Source organism: Mus musculus, chromosome 4 (assembly GCF_000001635.26).
Source record: "Mus musculus strain C57BL/6J chromosome 4, GRCm38.p6 C57BL/6J".
NCBI classification, from domain to species: Eukaryota; Metazoa; Chordata; class Mammalia; order Rodentia; family Muridae; genus Mus; species Mus musculus.
The window spans coordinates 4,543,202-4,565,157 of NC_000070.6; the positions used below are offsets into that span (position 1 = coordinate 4,543,202).

The 21,956-nt window shown below is 39.5% G+C and overlaps 1 long non-coding RNA gene across 3 annotated transcripts; it reads left to right on the plus strand.

Moving 5' to 3' along the window:
• Positions 1-70: 70 nt before the first annotated feature.
• Positions 71-21,676, plus strand: Gm33182. Of its 3 annotated transcripts, none has more exons than XR_390360.2 (3): positions 71-2,158; positions 19,681-21,363; positions 21,502-21,676. It is a non-coding gene; the product is annotated as a predicted gene, 33182 (long non-coding RNA). The 3 variants fall into 3 exon arrangements; XR_390359.2 differs by having other exon boundaries at positions 19,681-19,813; positions 21,177-21,676; XR_881084.1 differs by having other exon boundaries at positions 19,681-19,813.
• The last annotated feature ends 280 nt before the right edge of the window (positions 21,677-21,956 follow it).

The window sequence follows — 21,956 nt, forward strand, 5'->3', positions numbered from 1 at the left end:
AAAATTATAGTTTAATATATACATAAACTTTTCATAATTATTGCATTGGAAAGAACTCGTACAGTCATTTCAGCTAGTCTATGAATCAATATCCTTTTGAGATGAGAAGAGAATTTATCCCTGTCTCAAAAATCAACCAAACAAGCAAAGAAACAGCCAGATAGCTCCCCCAGGATTTCAATAGAAAATAGATTTCTACTAGAAAATAGTAGAAACAGGGCTTTTTCTCAAGTCTACCACTTAAGCCTTTTCCTTAGCCTCTACTTCCCAGTAGAAACTTCTAAAATCATTAGAAATGGGGATGGTAAAATATGAGTGACTAGGAAGTAAACAGAGTACCCTGGGAATCCATAAGAAGCAAGAAGACAGGCAGAGGTAATCTACTGTGACAAGCTATGGGTTTGCTTTGCTCCATGGCTTTCAGCACATACTCACAAAATACATACCTGTTATTGAGTTTTTATTATTCTGTTCCCACTAGGAGTCTAAATGTCCTGAAGCTACATTACTTAGCAACCTGACAGATGTCAACATTGTTTGTTTCCTTGAGATAATTTAAGACCCAGTGGACTCTAATTGTGAGCATGGCAGAAGCAGATAGTTGATACAAATGAATGCAGTTGAACAACACTGTGGTGCCTCTACATAGCAATATAATATTGTGTCCCTCAGAGCTTAAGAGGCTAGATCTTGCGTGAAGTTTCTTACCATGCACAAACTACAAAACCATCTAAAAACACAGGGGTATGAGGCTATGTCTACTGACTTGATTTTATTGATGGTATTGAGAAGGTTATGTATGTTCATACTCATATAATTATGTTAAATGTACACAGTATTTTACACGTCAATAAAACCTAGATAAACTTGCTTAAGAAGTGAAAGACTACAACTAGTTTCCATGTACCAAATGGTGATTTTCTGGAAAATCATCTCAGCCTCACTGGAACCTTTGGCACAGGGTATGCCTCTGCAGAAGACAGCACTGGCAGGACCCCTTATTGGTGACACCAAGCTTCTCATCTCTCTGCATGGAGTTTAGATTTTTGCAAAAGCTTACATGACTGTGAATGAGACAGCATGGCTTTCAGAAATGTCCCTCTGTATTATAGTCCCCAAGTGGAAGGGTTTCTCTGAGTGGGAGAATTGTTTGGTACTGCCACATACTAACAGTTTTTTCTCAATCATCTTTAATCTTTTGGTAAGGGTTATTCATAATTGTGCAACACTGAACAATAAACAGGTTCTGACAGATTTCTGGTAGCAACAAACAAAAATCCAAAAGTAGTGAAACTAGTTCTTAAGAAGGTATGCTTACCTTTCTTGATTTGTGAATCGAAGACCTTGGGTGCCATTCCTGTGGCTCTAAGTTTTCCAGATTTATAAATTTACTGCTGTTTAGGAAGTTTAAGTGTAATTAGAGACTTGGCCATCCAAACTATACAGCTCACTTAGTAAATTAAATAGGACTTTCAGGCTCAGCGAATATTTTCTATCACATCCTGGAGAAAGAGAAACTCATATCTCAATTAAGATAAGACCCTCTCCCATTACATGGATATGCTACTGAAAAACTCTGAGAGTGAGCAGAAATGGATTCATTCCAATGATGTCTCCAACATCTACTGCTGCATCTGCCATCAAGCTGAATGCTGTCAATGCAACAAAGACCTAGTTCTACCACAGAGACCTCATGAATTGGCAGAACATGGCAGTACACAGATGGCTACTGACATGCAGACAAATACATGTTAAAGGGAGAGACCTTCAAATGATGATACAAGAATTTCCTCAGAGAGGTTTCCCAAACAAGAACTAAGTAAAACTAAAGGAGTGAGAACATAAAAACAATGGGGAGATTTTTATTTTAGAAGAGCTTCCTGCTTGCAGGAAAAAGTGCAAGGTTCCATACATGGGAATTCTAACATTTCCCTGTTACCATGCTTTCTCACTTGTGATAGAACTTGTGTTTCAGCCCAGAGTGGTAGCCATGCTCTCTCCCTGATGGCTGTACTCTAGGACTACAGCTTCCAGGAGAACACAGCTATCTCAGAGCTTCCCCTCCAGCTACAGAGCATGGGAATGGCACAGCCTGGAAGTCTGACTTTAACTATTCAACATTGCCACTAGATGGAAATTCCGCTCTTAAAGTAGATTGGTAAGTACCTCTGCCTGTCATCTCAGGCTCAGCTCTCTTGTAAGTAAAGGTTTCATGTAGACAAAGAATTCAAGGAAAACTGGTACCTACCAGCCCCACCTTGCAACTTACACCAGCTCCTCTGGGAGGAATGGCCACTTCAGCTCCACAGCAGCAGTAAATTATCCTGAAGGTACAAGTCAGTTGGAAAATTCATAGATCTATGAAAACAGAACTTTACCAACTAGCCAGTGAGCCAACAAACACACAATAGGAAGCAAGAAAGTGTTTCAAAATGATTGAAAATGTAATTACAGGCCAAAACTAATGGGCTGTAACTAAAGCATTTCTCACAAGGAAGTATATAGCTGTGAATGCCTGTGTTCACAAAGGAAAATTCCATAGTAAGTAATTTTAACATTCATCTTAAGAAACAGGAAAGATCAAACAAATTCAGGACAAACGGGGGAAAAAGATCATAAACAGCCAAAGTGAAATGGGGAAGAAAAGTAGTAAATAAACAAGTGAATAATCACATATATTCTTTTCTAAAATCAAGAAAATTGGAAGTCTTTAACAAGACTAAAGTCCTTTCTAGAAACTCTGCCTTATGATAATTAGTAAATGCAAATTATAAAATCAAAATTTAGAGAGGGAACATTTCAACAGAATTCAAAAGAGCAAAGGAGTTATAAGTTATACTCTGAACAGCTCCATGTCAAAATCATAAAAGCTTTATTAGCCAGTTCCTGGACAAATGTGATAAAACTGAATTGATTAAACATTAAAAAAAATCAAAAGATACCTGTAACCACTGAAACATTAAAATAATAATTCAAATTATTTCTCACAGTCAGTGGGGCTATAGCTCCAGGATCCAATATTTGCCTAATATGGGCATATCCCTGAGTTCAGTACCCAAGATGGAAGTAAAGAGTAAAAGTTAAATAAAAACATCTCTCATTAAATTCCCCGAGTCTAGAACATTTTATGCATCATAAAAATATATTTAAGTGAAGTTTTCACTAATTTCTAAAAACAAAAATTTTATGAAACCAGTATTGCATTAATACCGAAAGCAGTCAACAAGAAGAGAAAGTGTACTCCTACCTGCTGACCTGGAGGTTACCATCCAGTGGGGAATGACCTTTGACTCTCGATTCTGATTCTACTCTCAAGCACTAGGATTACAGGTGTTTGGGCATGACATCCAAAATTAACTGGACTCAGTGGGTTTACACACAGGAGAATATAAAGTTGGGGGAGAGAACGGCAGTGCATGGAGGGGAGGAATCTGAAGAGAGAAAACAGAGGAAGAATTTGATCAAAACACGTTATTTGTAGGCATGACATTTTCAAAGAATTAAAAAGAAACTTTAACTCATTGTTTGCCCAGACCATAGGATGCTGATGTAAAACACTCAAATGATAGCACCATTTACAACAGCATGACAAGAAAATGTCATGAATAAACTTATGCATTTTGAAATTTATACTATCTGAAGGAGAAAATATTTTTTAAAAATTAAAGTACAAGATTATTGGTAGGATATTCCACATTTGGTAAACAAGATTGGGTAAATATTGATCGACTGAGTGGTGATGACATAAAAATCGTAGATGGATTGAGAAATTCCAGACAGGAAAGTAGGCTTGACTGATAGCACCTATGAAAGCTTCCGATCAGGAGATCCACAGAGCAAACCTGCTGGTACCCACCACTTCCAGACTTCAAGGAACTGGCATGCATATGGACTCTCCCATCACCAAAGTTCCCCATCTTCACTTCAATAAACCCCTAAAACACTCATGTCTCTGGGCTCATTCTATTCCAGCCCACCAGTTACTCTTATGAAAGAACAATTCTGTTCCTGGATAGAACTCTTCCTTCTCTCTTCCTCCCTTCCTCCCTTCCTCCCTTCCTCCCTTCCTCCCTTCCTCCCTTCCTCCCTTCCTCCCTCCCTCCCTCCCTCCCTTCTTTCTTTTTCTTTCTTTCTTTCTTTCTTTCTTTCTTTCTTTCTTTCTTTCTTTCTTTCTTTCTTCCCTTCTCTCTTTTTTTTTTTATATTTTTATCTTTTATAAATTAGGTATTTTATCCATTTACATTTCCAGTGCTATCCCAAAAGTGCCTCGTGCCCTCCCCACCACTCCCCTACCCACTCACACCCAGTTCTTGGCCCTGGCGTTCACCTGTACTGAGGCACAACAAATGGGCCTCTCTTTCCACTGATGGCCGGCTAGGCCATCTTCTGATATATATGCAGCTAGAGACACAAGCTCCAGGGGATACTGGTTAGTTCATATTGTTGTTCTACCTATAGGGTTGCAGATCCCTTTAGCTCCTTGGGTACTTTCTCTAGCTCCTCCATTGGGGGCCCTGTGATCCATCCAATAGCTGACTGTGAGCATCCACTTCTGTGTTTGCTAGGCATAGTCTCACAAAAGACAACTATATCAGGGTCCTTTCAGGAAAATCTTGCTAGTGTATGAAATGGTGTCAGTGTTTGGAGGCTGATTATGTAATGGATCCCCAGATATGGCAGTCTCTAGATGGTCCATCATTTTGTCTCAGCTCCAAACTTTGTCTCTTTAAATCCTTCCATGGGTGTTTTGTCTCCAATTCTAAGAAGGGGCAAAGTGTCCACACTTTGGTCTTCATTCTTCTTGAGTTTCATGTGCTTTGTATCTTGTATTCTAAGTTTCTGGGCTAATATCCACTTATCAGTGTGTACATATCATGTGAGTTCTTTTGTGATTGGGTTACCTCACTCAGGATGATGCCCTCCAGGTCAATCCATTTGCCTAGGAATTTTATAAATTCATTCTTTTTAATAGCTGAGTAGTACTCCATTGTGTAAATGTACCACATTTTCTGTATCCATTCCTCTGTTGAGGGGCATCTGGGTTTTTTCCAGCTTCTGGCTATTATAAATAAGGCTGCTATGAACATAGTGGAGCATGTATCCTTCTTACCAGTTGGAACATCTTCTGGATATATGCCCAGGAGAGGTATTGCAGGATCCTCTGGTAGTACTATGTCCAATTTTCTGAGGAACTGCCAGACTGATTTCCAGAGTGGTTGTACAAGCTTGCAATCCCACCAGCAATGGAGAAGTGTTCCTCTTTCTCCACATCCTCTCCATCTTCTGCTGTCACCTGAGATTTTGATCTTAGCCATTCTGACTGGTGTGAGGTGGCATCTCAGGGTTGTTTTGATTTGCATTTCCCTGATGATTAAGGATGCTGAACATTTTTTTCAGGTGCTTCTCAGCCATTCAGTATTCCTCAGGTGAGAATTCTTTGTTTAGCTATGAGCCCCATTTTTTTAATGGGGTTATTTGATTTTCTGGAGTCCACCTTCTTGAGTTCTTTATATATATTGTATATTAGTCCCCTATTTGATTTAGGATAGGTAAAGATCCTTTCCCAATCTGTTGGTGGCTTTTTTGTCTTATTGACAGTGTGTTTTGCCTTACAGAAGCTTCGCAATATTATGAGGTCCCATTTGTCAATTCTCGATCTTACAGCACAAGCCATTGCTGTTCTATTCATGAATTTTCCCCCTGTGCCCACATCATCGAGGCTTTTCCCCACTTTCTCTTCTATAAGTTTCAGTGTCTCTGGTTTTATGTGGAGTTCCTTGATCCACTTAGATTTGACCTTAGTACAAGGAGATAAGAATGGATCAATTCTCATTCTTCTACATGTTAACCGCCAGTTGTGTCAGCTTTCTTTCTTTTTCTTTTTTTCTTTCTTTTCTTTTCTTTCTTCCTTTCCTTCTTTCTATAATTTTTTATTGGATATTTCTTTATTTACATTTCAAATGATATCCCCTTTTCCAGTTCTCCCCCTGCTTCTATAAGGGTGTTCCTTCACTCACCCAACCACTCCACCCTCCCTGCACTCAGGCATCTATTGAGCCTTCATAGGACCAAGGACCTCTCTTCCCATTGATGCCTGACAAGGCCATCCTCTGCTACATATGCGGCTGGAGCCATGTGTACTCCTTGGTTGGTGGCTTAGTCCCTGGGAGCTGTGGGGGTCTGGATGGTTTATATTGTGGTTCTTCCTATGGGCTTGCAAACACCCTTAGCTCTTTCAGTCCTTTTTCTAACTCCTCCATTGAGGACCTCTTGCTCAGTCCAATGGTTCGCTGTGAGCATCCTCCTCTGTATATGTAAGGCTCTGGCAGGGCCCCTCAGAAGACAGCTATATCAGGCTCCTTTCAGCAAGCTTTTCTTGGCATCCACAATAGAGTTTGTGTTTGGTGACTGTATATGGGATGGATCCCCAGGTGGGACAGTCTCTGGATGACATTTCCTTCAATCTCTGCTCCACACTTTGTCTCCACATTTGCTCCAGTGAGTATTTTGTTCCCCTTCTAAGAAGGACTGAAGGACCCACACTTTGTTCTTCCTCCTTGAGCTTCATGTGATCCATGAACTGTATCTTGGGTATTCTGAGCTTCTGAGATAATATTCACTTATCAATGAGTGTATACCTTGTGTCTTCTTTTGTGATTGGATTACTGTTGGGGCCAGCCTGTGGCTTTCATGTCCAGGTTCGAGCCTGGGAGGCAACCGGAGGTGAAAGAGAAGAGGGAAGGTAGGCAGGTCAAGAGATAATGGAAACCAAGACATACTAATCTGTTCAAGGCTCAAATGTTTAATGGAGGATGCGCTTATGAAGGAGAGAGAGGCCCATTCCTGGAATTCATCCTTGGAGCCCAGCTGTAGGAGACCACATGCAGGATAGGGTGTGGTCTCAGGAATAGCTCAGAGGCCTCCCAGCAGGTAGCAGTATCTTGAAGAGGAACAGTGACAGTGTCTGAACAATAGAGTGATCTAGGGAGGCAGGCTCCACCCTAGGTAATCTCCTTAGTGGCAGCAAAGTCGAGGTCTGGCTCAGCCAGATTCAGGTTGGAGGGAGGTTATAATTTCCTCCCTGTTATTAATATTTTTTAAAAAAAGCTGGACTGAGGTACAAAATTTATTTATACTCTACAGTTCTGCCTGATTTCTTTGGGCCCAGTGAAGAAACCTGTCTCAGTGGGATTCCCTAACTTTTCTCACGGTAAACCCACCTATTCGCAGGCCATTGTGTTTGGGTAAGACTGGGTACTGCCTCTAGTAAACACACTGCAGACTAGCCCAGAGCTATTCCGGCTTGGTCCTTTGTAATGCTTAACTAGTTACTGAATAGGTAACTTCCTTACTGAATTCCTACTGAATTCCAAGGTTTTCCGGCTTCAAGGTCTTTCTAGAAAGTTGGAACACTGGCGAAGGCTTAGCTATGTCAGAATTCAATCTTAAAAGGCACTTATAATAAGATAATTCTAAAAGAAAGCACATGGATCCATACACCAGACTAACATGGGGATAGGGTATGAGTACGAGAACGCCAAAGTTCCAGGAGGTGAGTTTCCGTGAAACTCTTTACCTTGTGAATGCTCCCAGGCCTCTCAGCCTGACAAGAAAAATTCACTGGAGTGTGCATAGCATTCTTCCCCCTTTCTTATATTTCTGCCGAAGTTCAGGAATGTCCTGCCTCATCATAGCTACAGATCTCAGAAGTGCTCTAAAGATGAGTGGAAACACAATGATTTACTAATAAAATAGTGCCATTAATAATAGCAAGTAGGAATATATATTGAACCCAATACAGGGGATTTAATGCACTTAGGTTATTTTTTAACTCTCTGGCCAATTCATCAATATTCCAAGTGTCCAAGTGACTATTGCTAATATCTGAAATTTCTGCCTTTCTATCCTTAATATATGTTATGTCCTTCCCTATTGTTAAGACTACTACTTCTAAGACATTAACCTTTGCCTCCAATATTTTACATGGCTCTGTGGTGTGTGATTTGTACCTCTATCTAGATTGATATGATTCTGAGATCTAGGTGCCCGTCTTAGGCTGTCTGGCCCTCATAGCAAACCTTATTCCCAAAGTCAGACCAAAGCCACAATATGTACTTAGAATGCTTCCTCAATGAAGATTTAATAACTGCCACCTGCGCTGTTGGAGGCGAGGATGCACACCTGCTGTAGTCAGGCTGAAGGGCGTTGACTGACCTGCTTGAAAAACAAAGTCAAGACAGTGAAAAGCAACAGTACAAAAGCTTCTTTGGGAAAGTCCAGGTACTCCCTTAATTGTAAATTAGCAACGATCAAGGTAAGACTTAGAGCTCCAGGTATGGGGGAGGTGACTTTGAGAATTGCAGAAAGTCTGCAGCTTTTCTGGGGGTGGAGGCTGTGCTCCAAATTAACTTTGTTAGGTAATTAAGAATATTTAGCTATCTTCCCTGGGATTCTCTAATACTGGAATTATTACTAGACCAGTCCAAGATTGAGTTAGAATAACTGGTCACAATGAGGGAAAGAGAAGAATCATTATAATTCTTTCTTGTGACTAATATTTTTAAGTCAGATTACACAGTCTCTGATGTTCTTTTTACCATAAGGTTTAAAAGCTTGAAGCAAGGCAGCTTCGCTTGTCCAAACTGGAAAAATGGCAAACAAGGATGGGTCGAAAACATGTACCCAATTCAACTTCCTAGTCACTACAGTCAGGGCACTGAGCGAACTCACCTGTCTTGTCACACCAATTAGCTGTCATGCTTCTGCAGCATTCTGTGGAGAGAACCTATGCTTCTCCCTTTCCTAATAAGGTAGCTGTTCAGGATCAAGCCATATGCCAATAGGTAGATCCTTTTAAGATACTATAAGGCATTTATTAAGTTCTTTGACATCCAAATTTCAAAATTCTAAAATAAAAGGATGATTTAAATAATGTGCATGGGAATACATTAAATAATATGCACGGGGATATAATTTCCCTCTTCTTTGTCTTTTAAGAAGCTAGAGTTTTAAAGTTCCACAATACCTTGTCCTTGAGAATTAATAATTTGTTGACAAAACATCTCAAATACTTGACGGTTATAGTCAGTATTAATGTAACATGGGCAGTGATGAAGTACACTTTCAATTGTTTCTCTTGAAGAGAGGTTGTAAGAAGAAAGCTTGAAAAGTTATTAATAGTTAAATCAGAAATAAGAGCATTTATTAGCAGCAATTTATTAAGTATATGTCCTCAAGAATTAACACTATCATATAGAAATAAGTAGGAACTGAGGACACTAAGAGCAAATAAATAAATAAAAATTTAAAAAATAGTTTTTTTTACAATTTGACATGCACATTTTCCAAGAATACCAAAACAGTATCTTAAACCATAACTGTTTTGAATATATAAAGAATAAGATTATATATCCAATCCATCTTATATGTAGGACCTATAGAGTGCCTGAGATATAAATCCAGCATGGCATTGCCTTAAGATGTCTTGCCCAGGCAATACAGAACAATTTATTAAATGTCCAAAAACAGCCTTCTTAAAAGGACAGCATTCTTTCTTATGAGTTGTATATGCATAAGCAATTGCGAATTTGAGAATTAATAGCATCCAAGGGAAGAACAATCTTAAGCAATTGTGAGCTCTGAGATATAATATTGACTATTAATATACAAATTAAGGTTTAATTGTTCAGCATTTTAAAACACCGTCCACAGCACACAACTTAATTATCTGTGCTGAAACAGGAGGAAACCCAAAAGAATAAACATGTGATCTAATTCACATCTACTTATTTTCCATAGAGGGGTTGTTTTTAAACACAGTAACTGGGATGCACGTATGCATGAATTTATAGAAGACACAGAAGCATGTATAAAAACAAATTTTAACACATCTATTATTATTTAAAATGATGGTATGCAATGGGTCAATTACTAATATTCTGTAATAACCATATTAATTGCTGTTTGAAACAAGGAACAGACACTTAGTCAGGTTCTTAAGACACAATTTTTGTTATAGTTATCCCAAACTATAGTGTTGGGAGCTATTAAGACAACTCTTGATCTCTGAATTGGGCCTCTCCCCCTGAGAAGAAAAGGGGGTCAAAAGCGGGCCACCGACACATGGATTCCGAGAACCACGGGAGGTTCCAGCCCTAGGTCATCACCGATGTCCTGACCACACCCTGATACCACCAAGTTCCTGCTTCCCGGTGTAGCTGCCAAAAGAAAGAATTTCTATTGCCCCCCCCTCCCATAAATACTTCTCCTTTTGCTTGTATTGCCCCATCCCTCCCACTGATAAGTATCTGTACTTCCCCGTTTCCTTGTGCAATTCTACTGCCCCATCCTTCCTGCTGAAAGGCACTTCCCCTTTTGCTTGAACATTTAAACCTCGGGCCTGGCAAATACATTTTGGGGGTCTTGATACAACTTCAGAACGGTTTCCGGGTCGTTATTCGTACAAGACCCTCGTCTCTCTCTATCCCCCATTTGGTTATTAGGAGGAGGTCCCCTCGAATAACTAGACCTGCTGGACGGGTCACTATAGGAATTATCTTAGAATTCTTTGTTAGCACCACAGCGGCCTTAAGAGGATGTTAAAACTTTACTTTGAGGTGAAAAAGAATGATTTTACAACAATGTTTTCTCTTGCCAAAGAATTGCTGTGGGCACATAAATAAAATAAGCAGGTAATACTTAATTACAAATGATTAATTGATAACAATTGCTCACAGAAGTTTCTTTTGCCTTCTGTAAAGCCTCTTTGTTTCTCATCAGTAATCTTGAATCTCACTAGATAGCACCTAACAGAGGTTTAAGTCGCTTTAAGGCCTCAAGGTGAGGTCTCAGCCAATTAACATCTCCTGGAAGCTTTTGAAAATAAAATTTTGAAGCAAATCAATTTCTCCTTCTTGGATTTTCTGTACCGCGATTCCCTAAGTATTAAAAAGATATTGCCTCTGAATCTTTACTGGAGCAACAGCTACTTTCCAGAATTAAAAAGCTTATTGTGTGAGAGCAAGGATTTAAAGTAAACTTCCCTTAAAAATCATTAGCTAATAAAATACTTTTCACTTAGTAAACAATAAACACTGAAAGATTCAAACTCTTAGCTTCTTGATTACAAGCTCACTAGTAGCAAACCCATTACATTTATCCAGATGCAAAAGAAAAAACAAACTTTTAAATCTATAATAACTTTATATAAAATAGTTGAAAGAAAGATGAAATTTCAAGACCTGTAAGCCATGTAAAGTACTAAGAAATTGCTGGTTGTTTGTGAGCCTAGAGGCTGCCTGGGGCTGAGAAAAGAGCAAAACAAACCTGGGTATGCCCTGTAGTTAAAACAGTCCTGGGAACATCTTGACCATAAGATAAAGGGGAATATGAAAACATAACAGGGCTATCTGAACTGAGTCAACAACTCACAGAACTCTGACACCCTGCACGTACATGTAATTTTTCTGCTGATGTTTGAATAAGCCAATAGTGTGTCGCTATGCTGAATTTCATACCCCTAAGGCCCTTACACTATAAAATCCCCTAGCTTTTGAGCCTTGTGGCTGACATCCGTTATCTTCTGTGTGGGATGCATGTTGGTCTGGAGCTCCATAATTAAGCGACCTCATGTAATTACAATAAGATGGTCCTTCCTGATTTTTTGGGGTGCACGCCGAATCGGGAATTGAGTGGGGGTTTCCCCACTAGGTTCTATCATAGGCAAGTCAAATCACAATGTCCTGATAAATTCTACAGCCTGATTGACCCTTTTTATAAACTTAGAATTTAAACTTTATTTAGAACAACATCTGGGTAGATCTGCAAAGGTGCTCTTTTAGCTAAAAGGAATTTTTCCTGAAGGCAGGGAGGGGGGAGGTTCTCAGAACTTCCCTATTCACAGTTTGTGAAACAAGGGAGATTTCTTGCCAACTTCCCCGAGGCTGCTCTGAACTTGCATTAATTAACTCGAACATAAGAAAATGTTTCTAATATGCCACGTGTTTGAAAGACTCCAAACCTGAGTTGCCAATTTAAGGCTAACCTTCTGTTACCAATGTTACAATTATTTAATCCTAACCAATAACTTATGAGCTGATACTCCTGTGATGAAGACACGCAAAGCACATTACCAGTAAAAAAAAAAAAAAAAAAAAGAAAGAAAGAAAGAAAAAAAATGAAGCCGCTACACGTAGACCAATCAGAGAATTTTATTTTTTCTAGCTATAATTATAAAATAAAAAGCACCATGTGAACAGCTAAACACAATAATCACAAGCACAGAGATTTTTGTAGGAAAAATAGCCATCAGTTCCTAGCAGGGGCTTCTCCAGCCACACTAGACTTCTAACTACAGGTGCAGGGCTCCAAAGGCCAAGTGATACTGTTTATTTATTTTTTTCTTTTTCTCTTTCACCAAATTATCCCTAGGTACTGCTTTTCTTAAGTCTGTTCTCTCATGTGTAAACCATCTCTAGTCAGGGTATAAGGCTCCTATGAGAGTTACCATCGTTTCTCTAGATTTTCACATAGCTTTAAACACATACACAAAAATACACAAAACAGAGACCAACAGATCCAGACACATGCGACCCTTTCTCATCCTCCACAAGCAGGCAAAAGAACTAGATGATTTTGGAAAGGTAAGCTTCCACTTCAGAACTCTGTCTCTCTGACCGACTCCAGAGACTACCAGGCATGCCTGGCTCTCCCCACTTCCCAGGGTGTCCCCCGGGCAGCAGCGGTCTTCCTAGCACATCTGCTGACCACAGTCCTCCGGTCTTTACAGCCTGAAAGGACAGCTGCAAATACCAAGTTTCAGAAAACCCCATCATCTGCAAACACCAGAGAAACCAAGCTCAGTCGGATCCAAACTCAAACTGCTCCATGCTTCAAAACCAAGGGATGAAACACGGACAACAAACCAACACAACAAGCACATGTTCGTTTCAGAAAACATAGGACAGACACTCAGAACAAAGACACCGGCCGACACACACACAAGAGGGGATTCCCCGATTTTCTCTCTGTCTCAGGGAGTTTCAAAATCCACTTTCCTCCCACCTGATGCAGTTCCCAACTGCGGCCATCTGCCTGTTCCATTGATTTACACCCTTTTATTTCTCTCGCCTAAAAAGCAGCTTCTGAAAGCTGCAGCCGACTGCCTGCTGCGTTCCTAGATCCTGATATCACTGCTGAACCTAAGTTAATCCAGCACAGGTCAGCGCTGTTCCAGCTTAGACTGTACTGCACCCCTAGCAACCTTTTACCCCTTGCTTCGTGCCCCGGTACGAATTTCCTGTCTGTGGAGCTCCATACCAGCAGTGTTTCTTCCAGCGTCTTCTGCCATTCCCAGGCCCCTCTTTGGTACGCCAAATTGTTGGAGCTGGCCTGTGGCTCTCATGTCCGGGTTCGAGCCTGAGAGGCATCTGGAGCTGAAAGAGAAGAGGGAACCTAGGCGGGTCAAGAGATAATGGAAACCAAGACGTGTTACAGATTACCTCATTCAGGATATTTTCTAGTTCCATTCATTTGCCTAAGAATTCCATGAATTCATCATTTTTAATAGGTGAGTATTACTTCATTGTGTAAAATGTAACACATTTCTGTATCCATTCCTCTGTTGACGGAAATCTGGGCTCTTTCCAGCTTCTGCTATTATAAATAAGGCTGCTATGTACATAGTGGAACATGTGTCCTTGTTATATGTTGGAGAATCTTTTGGGTATATGCTCAGGAGTGGTATAGTTGGGTATCCTGAATTGTTTGGACATTTCCCTTGAGCACTTTTGACTGTAGCTGTAAACTTGTTAATTGGCTCTGAGTTCATTGTAGGTCATGTGTGTTCTGTACCTGCCTATAATGTTCTGAATTCATGAATGAAAGACATACATATATAGTGTTTCTTTTAATATGCCTTACTAGCTCAACTGCTAGATTTCATCCTAATTTCCATATTATCTTTCCATAACATTTCATTCTGTTTCTCCTTCCTTCCTCCATCCCCCACCTCCCCCCTCCCCCAGTTCCTTACTAGGTAACTAAACTCTGTGGTTATTCTGACCACAATACACATATTGAAATTTTAAAAGCTAATATCCAAATAGAAGGGAAAATATTAAATATTTTTCTTTTGGGGGTCTGGGTTACATCACTCAAGATATTGTTTTTCTAGCTTCACCTGTCTATCTGTGAAATTAATAATTTTGGTCTGTTGTGGTATATAATGAACATGTTTGAGCAAGTGTAATTGGCTGTAGATTCCTTTCAGTATATGCCCATGTGATGGTTTGTATATTCTTGGGCCAGGGAGTGGCACCATTTGGAGGTATGGCCTTGTTGGAATAGGTGTGACCTGGTTGGACGAGGTGTGTTACTGTGGGTGTGGGCATAAGATCCTCACCCTAGTTGCCTGGAAGTCAGTCTTCCACTAGCAGCCTTTGGATGAAGACATAGAACTCTCAGCTCTGCCTGTGCCATGCCTGTCTGGATTCTGCCATGCTCCCACCTTGATGATAATGGACTGAACCTCTGAACCTGTAAGCCAGCCCCAATTAAATGTTGTTTTTATAAGACTTGCATTGGTCATGGTGTCTGTTCACAGCAGTAAAACCCTAACTAAGACAGCCCAAGAGTGGCGTAGCTGGCTCTTGTGGTAGATTGGTTTCTAGATTCCTGAGAAATCATTACACTTGTTTGCATAATGACTATACAAGTTTGCACTCCCACCAGCAATAGAAAAGTGTTCCTCTTACTCCATATCTTCTCTAGCCTGAACTGCTACTTGTTTCATTGACCTTGAGCACTCTGGCTAGTGAAATCTCAAAGTAATTTTAATTTACATTTTCCTGCCAACTAAGGATGTTGAACATTTTTAGAGTTCTTTTCAACAATTTGTGTTTCATCTTTTGAAAATTCATTGTTTAGATTCATACCTTATTTTAAAATTATTTTTTATATTAGTGGGTTTTTTTATACTAACCCTCTATTGCATGTGTACTTGGTAAAGTTCTTCTCCCAATTGCCTTTTTTGTCTGAGTGATGGTGTCCTTTGCCATACAGAACCTTTTCAGATTCATGAAGTCCCATTTATTAATAATATATATTAATTTATGTAAAGTTTAATATATTAATTTAATATGTCAATTTTATATAACAAATATATAAATATAATATGTATATATTACCACTCAAGCCTCTTTAAAAACAAATAAATACACAACTTGGTGTTTCAAGATACAATACAGTGATTCTGTCTATATTCTATGTTAAAGGACTGCCATCTTTACAGCTTCAGGTGTGTCAGCCTAAAATGACTGCCATTAGTCTTGGTAAATGTTACTACTCCTTCAAAGGAGAGTAGATGAACAGCCATCATGCTAACTTTAAAAAAAAAAAAAGTATATGTGACTATAAAATGTCCTCATATATACTGAGTAAAGACTTTTCATTGTGACTGTTTCTGGGACATGGGTAACTCCTTACTAATTCTCTGTAAGTAAGCAAGGAAATCATTGGTTCCAGAGGGAGAACTGTAATGAAATACTTCTTTAGTTCTTACTGGGACCTTAGACAAAGGGTATAGAAAGTGCTTAGTCACTATTTCCCAGAGATGACATAAATTTATTTGTTAATGCTACTGAGTCTAGTGTAGGAAGACAAAAAGGTCTACATATTTAAATATGCAAATCATTTTAGTAAAGAAAGACTTTTGGAGGAAGATTAAGATTGGTGAGTGTTTCCAGAATGAAACACAAACAACTACAAAGTTCTTGCAAGGTGTGAAGTCTGAGTAAGTTATTTAAGGTACAAAGAAGATACTTAGAGATAACATATATAATATAAATGTTTCTAAGGTCTAAGATCAACAATTACAAGGCAACTAAAATGCAGGTCAAATCAAGGTTTATTTGGAAATATCAAGGTATTAAAATATTACACCATTGTTAAAAATACTGGTATAACTAACCTTCTAAATGTTTAATAACCATACTTGGAGGCTAATGTTCAGAGGCACTGAAGGGGAGAATATTGTTCCTTGGCCCTCCAAGGTCATGAGGTCCCAAAGGACTGTGGGTTATCTCTAGAAATGTTCAGCCACTGTATAAAGTCACCTGTTTTCTTGTTCAAAGAAGCTATGGTGACCCCACTCAATGAATTCTAACCTTTTACATGATATAGATGCTTTGCATCTTTTAAGTTTGATTGTGGCCTCTTAGAGGGATGCTTTTCTGTGGCATTTTAAGTAATGCCCTTTCTACACTATGCTTCTTGACATCTTGAAGCACTTTAGAAAGATCTACACCCCAAAACTTTTTAAAGCAGTTCAGATGACCCCTGAAAGGAGGACTAAAGGGTGATGAGCTATTCATCCCTCTTCTTGACTCTCCAGGATGCAGAGCTAAACAGCTGAACTGAAGGCTTCTTTGTATAAGCAGTAATCAGAAGCCTTAAAAAAAAATAGGTCAGCTGAACATCTCTTGGAGCCAACTTAATTCTTTGGCTGTTGTAGTACTCCAAAACTAAAGATGACTAGATCTGACTACTACTAGATAGGATAGGATTTGTGCCCTCCTTCAGAAATGATGCTGGATTGAGATGGTGTTCAAAGACACAGCGAACAGACAAAAATCCAATGGCATGCTTCCTCCTATGGATGGCCATTTGATTCCTGCCTACTCTGGCTCCTCTCCTTGGTCATTTCTACTTTCTTAGGATCATACTTGTGGTTTTACCCTGTCTTTTTGGATGTTTTGTTTACAGGACCTACCTCCATTAAAATAACCAGACGACCCTTTACCCAAACAAGAGTTCTACATTAAGCTGTCTGAGTGGCTTTCCCTCTACAACAGCTCCATGTGTTTCTGACATCTATCAGAAGACCTTTCAGATGCTGTGGAGGAGCTCTGGCTAATGGCAAGCTGTTGCTCTTTTCTAACTTATCAAGCCATCCTTCCCCTTTGGACTTGAATCAGCCCTACCACATACTTACAGCCCTTCTGGATATATTAAAACTTCTTTCCCAACCCCATATGGAAGTCCCTATATATGGACACTCACCTCCTTTCACTGCCTCCTCTCTGTCTCTCTCACTTATAATCTCCCTCCATTTCCATCATCCTGAACAATCTCTCAGTTTCACTAGGTAACAAAATCATCCATTTTTAGCTTTGTAATGATTATTCTTAAGAATTTTCTCTCTGAGTCCATGACACAATTGAATAATCCCCACACAGCTGATCAAATTGAAGCTCTCCTCCTTCTATATGAAATCAAACTGGCCTATAACCTTTAGATCCTTGGAATGTAGACTATCGCACCCTGCACGTCTCCACATACATCATCATTATCCCCTTCTGCAGGAAGTATTCAATTAAGAATACATTACCCGCTCTTCTTTTTATCTGTTCTGGGAGTTGGGAATGAGGAGTTACAACCCTAAAAACATCCAATTGGGCTAAGAAGCTCCAGATAGAATAGTTGGCTTGACTGATAGGAGCTGTGGAAGCTTCTGTTCAAAAGATGCACACACCAAACCCACTGGTACCGACCATCCTTCAGAGCTAGCTACACACTATGGGGGAACTGACCTGGAGACAGATTCTTTGACCCCCAAAGTTCCATCTGTTCCATCCAAAAAAACCTCCAAGACCCCCGTACCACATGCACATGGTTTCTTCAGAGAATGGAAATGCAGCCTTTCCATTGTTCTCATTAAAGAACAATTCTTCTTCTAGAGATGCCCACCTTTCTCTTATTTTCACGTTACTTTCCAGCAATCCTGTCTCATGCATCATGGTCTCTACCAAAAGGTTAGGTAGTGCTTTGAAAGAGTAAAGACCCAAACATGAGTAAACCAGTTTTGGAAAAAGCAAAATTGGAGATCTAATATTCACAGCCAAGTTCTTCATAAACTTGCAGTAATCAAAAATGGTGTGTGTGCATGTGCTCTCGCGTGCGTTTTTATATACAGGCCAATGAAACATCAATAATAATACCTTGCACTTAAAAATATTAACTTTGAAGTATCCACATGTTGGTCTTCCTTCTTCTTGATTTTCTTGTGTTTTACAAATTGTATTCTAATTGGGTATTCTAAGTTTCTGGGCTAATATCCACTTATCAGTGAGTGCATATCAAGTGACTTCTTTTGTGATTGGGTTATCTCATTCAGGATGATATCCTCCAGATACATCCATTTGCCCAATCTTCATTCCTCCTTAGAATAGGGAACGAAATACCCATGGAAGAAATTACAGAGACAAAGTTTGGAGCTAAGACGAAAGGATGGACCATCCAGAGACTACCCCACCCGGGGATCCATCCCATAACCAGCCACCAAATGCAGACACTATTGCATATGCCAGCAAGATTTTGCCGAAAGGACCCCGATATAGCTCTCTCTTGTAAGGCTATGCCAGTGCTTGGCAAATACAGAAGTGGATGCTCATAGTCATCTATTGGATGCAACACAGGGAGGAGCTAGAGGAAGTACCCAAGGAGCTGAAGGGGTCTGCAACCCTATAGGTGAAACAACAATATGAACTAATCAGTACCCCCAGAGCTTGTGTCTCTAGCAACATATGTAGCAGAAGATGGCCCAGTCGGCCATCATTGGGAAGAGAGACCCCTAGGTCTTGCAAATTTTATATGCCCCAGTACAGGGGAACACTAGAACCAAGAAGTGGGAGTGGGTGGGTAGGGGAGTAGGGCAGGGGGAGGGTATAGGGGACTTTTGGGATAGCATTTGAAATGTAAATGAAGAAATTATCTAATAAAAAATAATAAAAAATGTTAACTTTGAGTGTGTTATCAATGAGGGAACAGATAATTGTTCAGTTAACAGTATTGAGGAGATTGAATAATTTTTCAGTTAATGGTATTGAGATTGAATATATTCCCTGCCACCCAAAATTAAGATGGTCTTCTTTCTTATAACACAAATAAATAATAAGCCAAATTGATCAAAAACCTAGATATAAGAACTTAAAGCAAAGCAGGGTTAGGACCTGAGGCCCATGAGGTAGAGTTCATTCTTCACCATTAGGGCATAAAAGTGTATAACTAAGAAAAAAAAAAAAACCAAAAAACAAAAAAACAAAAAACCCAAAAAACTAGATAAACAGAATTTCATTAAAATTTAAAACATTTGAATAACAAGTGAAAATTGAAATTATATATTGATAAGATTTATACCTAAATATTAGTAGATACTTAATAGCTCTACAAATTAATCTGGTTTTAAAATATGCACAAAATTCTGATTAGACATTTTCCAAATAGTCAATAATTTAACAAATAAAGATCTTCTAAACTATTAGTCACTAAGAAATACAAATTAAAACCACAGCATGGGTCTACAGCCATTTGGTGACTACCAAAGACAATGCAATATATGACTTAATGTACTTTATCTATATTGTTCTATAGATATTAGATATATATTATATATATTCTTATATAAATATCTCTATATATTATATATCTCTACATATATTATATACATATGCACATTTGCCATGTTTGCCATATATATCGTGCATCAGGCCTGGAGCAACTAAGAGGAAAAGAACAACATGCAGACATGGAGCTTTGGCTGATGGAAATGTTGGAAATGAGAATTTAGTGAATTTCAAGTTTAAGTAGACAAATTGTTTTAGTATTTGAATTTTATCTTAAAAGAATTAGAAAGTCTGAGTATGGAACAGAAGACCTGGCATTGAGCCAAGACTAAGCAATGGAGTTCAAGTAAAGAAGACATATTCTGAAGGAAGACAGCCACACCTCACTCTGCAGCATGGTATAAGTTTGCTAGGTAAGAACAGCAAGGTAGGAACAGGGTTCTGCGTAGAGAACGGAGCTTGTTTTATACGTGGAGCCAGGTGTGTGGGTGGTCAGTACATTCGCCATGCACTCTGGAGAGAAGGGTACTGGGAGGATAAAAGCCAACAGGACTGAAAGGCTGGGGAAGCTGTGCAAGGCTGGTGGTGGGTTTGTTAAGCACAGAAGTAATATGAGTTTTAGTGCTCTCATCTAGAATGAGCCTAACACCAATCAAGCCGGAGGTAGTGAGACACGTGATCAGTGGAGTGATGATCCTTGTAGAATTTGACAGTTAGGGTCAGAGATCTTTCATATGCAAATATGACCAGTTCCTTACACACACAGCTCAACCAGATGTTTAATATTTAATCACTACATTCAAATGCAAGGGGCATTACTTCAAAGCTTCAAAGCATAAGTACTTTTCTCCTTAGGAACTATAATTCATTCATTGTCCCAAAAGTTAAAGGTGTCAAGATGGCTATCATTATCCATACATGACGATCACTTCAGTTAAACTTACTTCCACTGTAAAATCTACCAGTCAAGTTACAAAGTTGTATTGTGTATACCTAAGCCACACACAAGACCTAAACAAAAAACGTTCTCTGGATTTCATTTGTTTAGTTCACTTTTTCTGTCTATAAATTTTGAAATTGTGAAGCATGATTTTGAAAATACAAAGTATTATTTTAAAAGTGATCATCCTAAAGCTAGTCAGATATCAATTACAATCTGCATGGACCATGGCATTGAACCTAATGATCCTCCCCTCAGGATGCAGGAGCAATACATTTGCAGAAATGAATTAGACACCAAGGGGCATCAAACCGCCAGATGGATAATTTGATTCATATTAACTGACTATTTCTGGTGTTTCAAAAAATAACTGTCCTACCCAGAGGAGGACAAAGTTCTTTTTGTGATTAACCTATCGCTATTCTACTGAAATTACAGCAGGTGGAGAAAGAAGATATGCTATCCGAATCAATGCACTATCATCTCCTGACTTATGCTTGTTCAATTTATCAGTAATGTGTGTCAGTTAATAAATAGCATGCACCTAACTTTATAGATTAGATAATAATAAGTTGAACACTTTGTAGAAAGCTCCCAATCAGATGAGAGCATATTGTGAGACCTGGAGGGTAATGCCTGATAGGTTCTGGCTCTTTCTTAGAAGCCAGAAATTCCTAATTGTATCTGTGACCTCAAGCCTCTTGTACTATCTTGTCATGTGGAATCCTGTGATGCCCATGCAGATCTCACGCTATTTTAAAGCATTCAAACCTTGTAAATTTGACTTTCTACTTGCCTCCCATCTGAATGCCCTTATGAGGGGTCTCTTTCTTCAGTCCCATGCCTTAAGGAATGTACTTTGATCAACTGTGTGGCCTTGTGGCATGGCCTGCAAGAGAATGTACATCTGGCTCTCTGACTGAAAAAGCATACTTAACACCACAAACCTCTTCACGAAAGTGCATTTGCACAGGAATGCTCTCAGCAATAGTGACACTTGGCAAACAGATGGCTCCTCCTCTGGTATGTGACACTGACTTGAATATTCACTGGGAGACTTACCAAGCCAGCTTTCATATCCCTCCTTCACTAGATGGTGGAGCTACATTCTGATTGGATGATTGTCCCAACTACTCTTGTCCTTCATTCCTTTTCTTCCAGGTAAGGTTTTGGGAAGGATTTGATCAGGAACACCAGTGGCACCAGCAGGAGACTTGTCTCCTCTATCAACAGTTATCAGAGCTTAATGATGTCCCATCCGCTTTCGACCAGCAAGAATGACACGACCACCAGTTCTTCTAACAGCAGTTTATTCAGCAAGCTTCAGTCTTCATCTCTCTCTCTCTTCATCTCTCTCCCTTCATCTCTCTCTCTCTCTCAAACCCTGGGCCTCTCACTCTTATATACTCTCAGCCCCCATCCACTCATGGCAGGCCATGTCACCTCACAAGGCACGCGGCTTCAGTTAATCAGGGCAGCAGGGGCACGTCTCCACCAAATATGGACTTGTTTACACCACCAGCTCTGCATCCCGCAGGTGCCATCTTTCAGGTGCGGCTCGGGCAGCCCACAGCCTCCCCCATAATGACACATAACTCACTCAGGTTCTGTGTCCT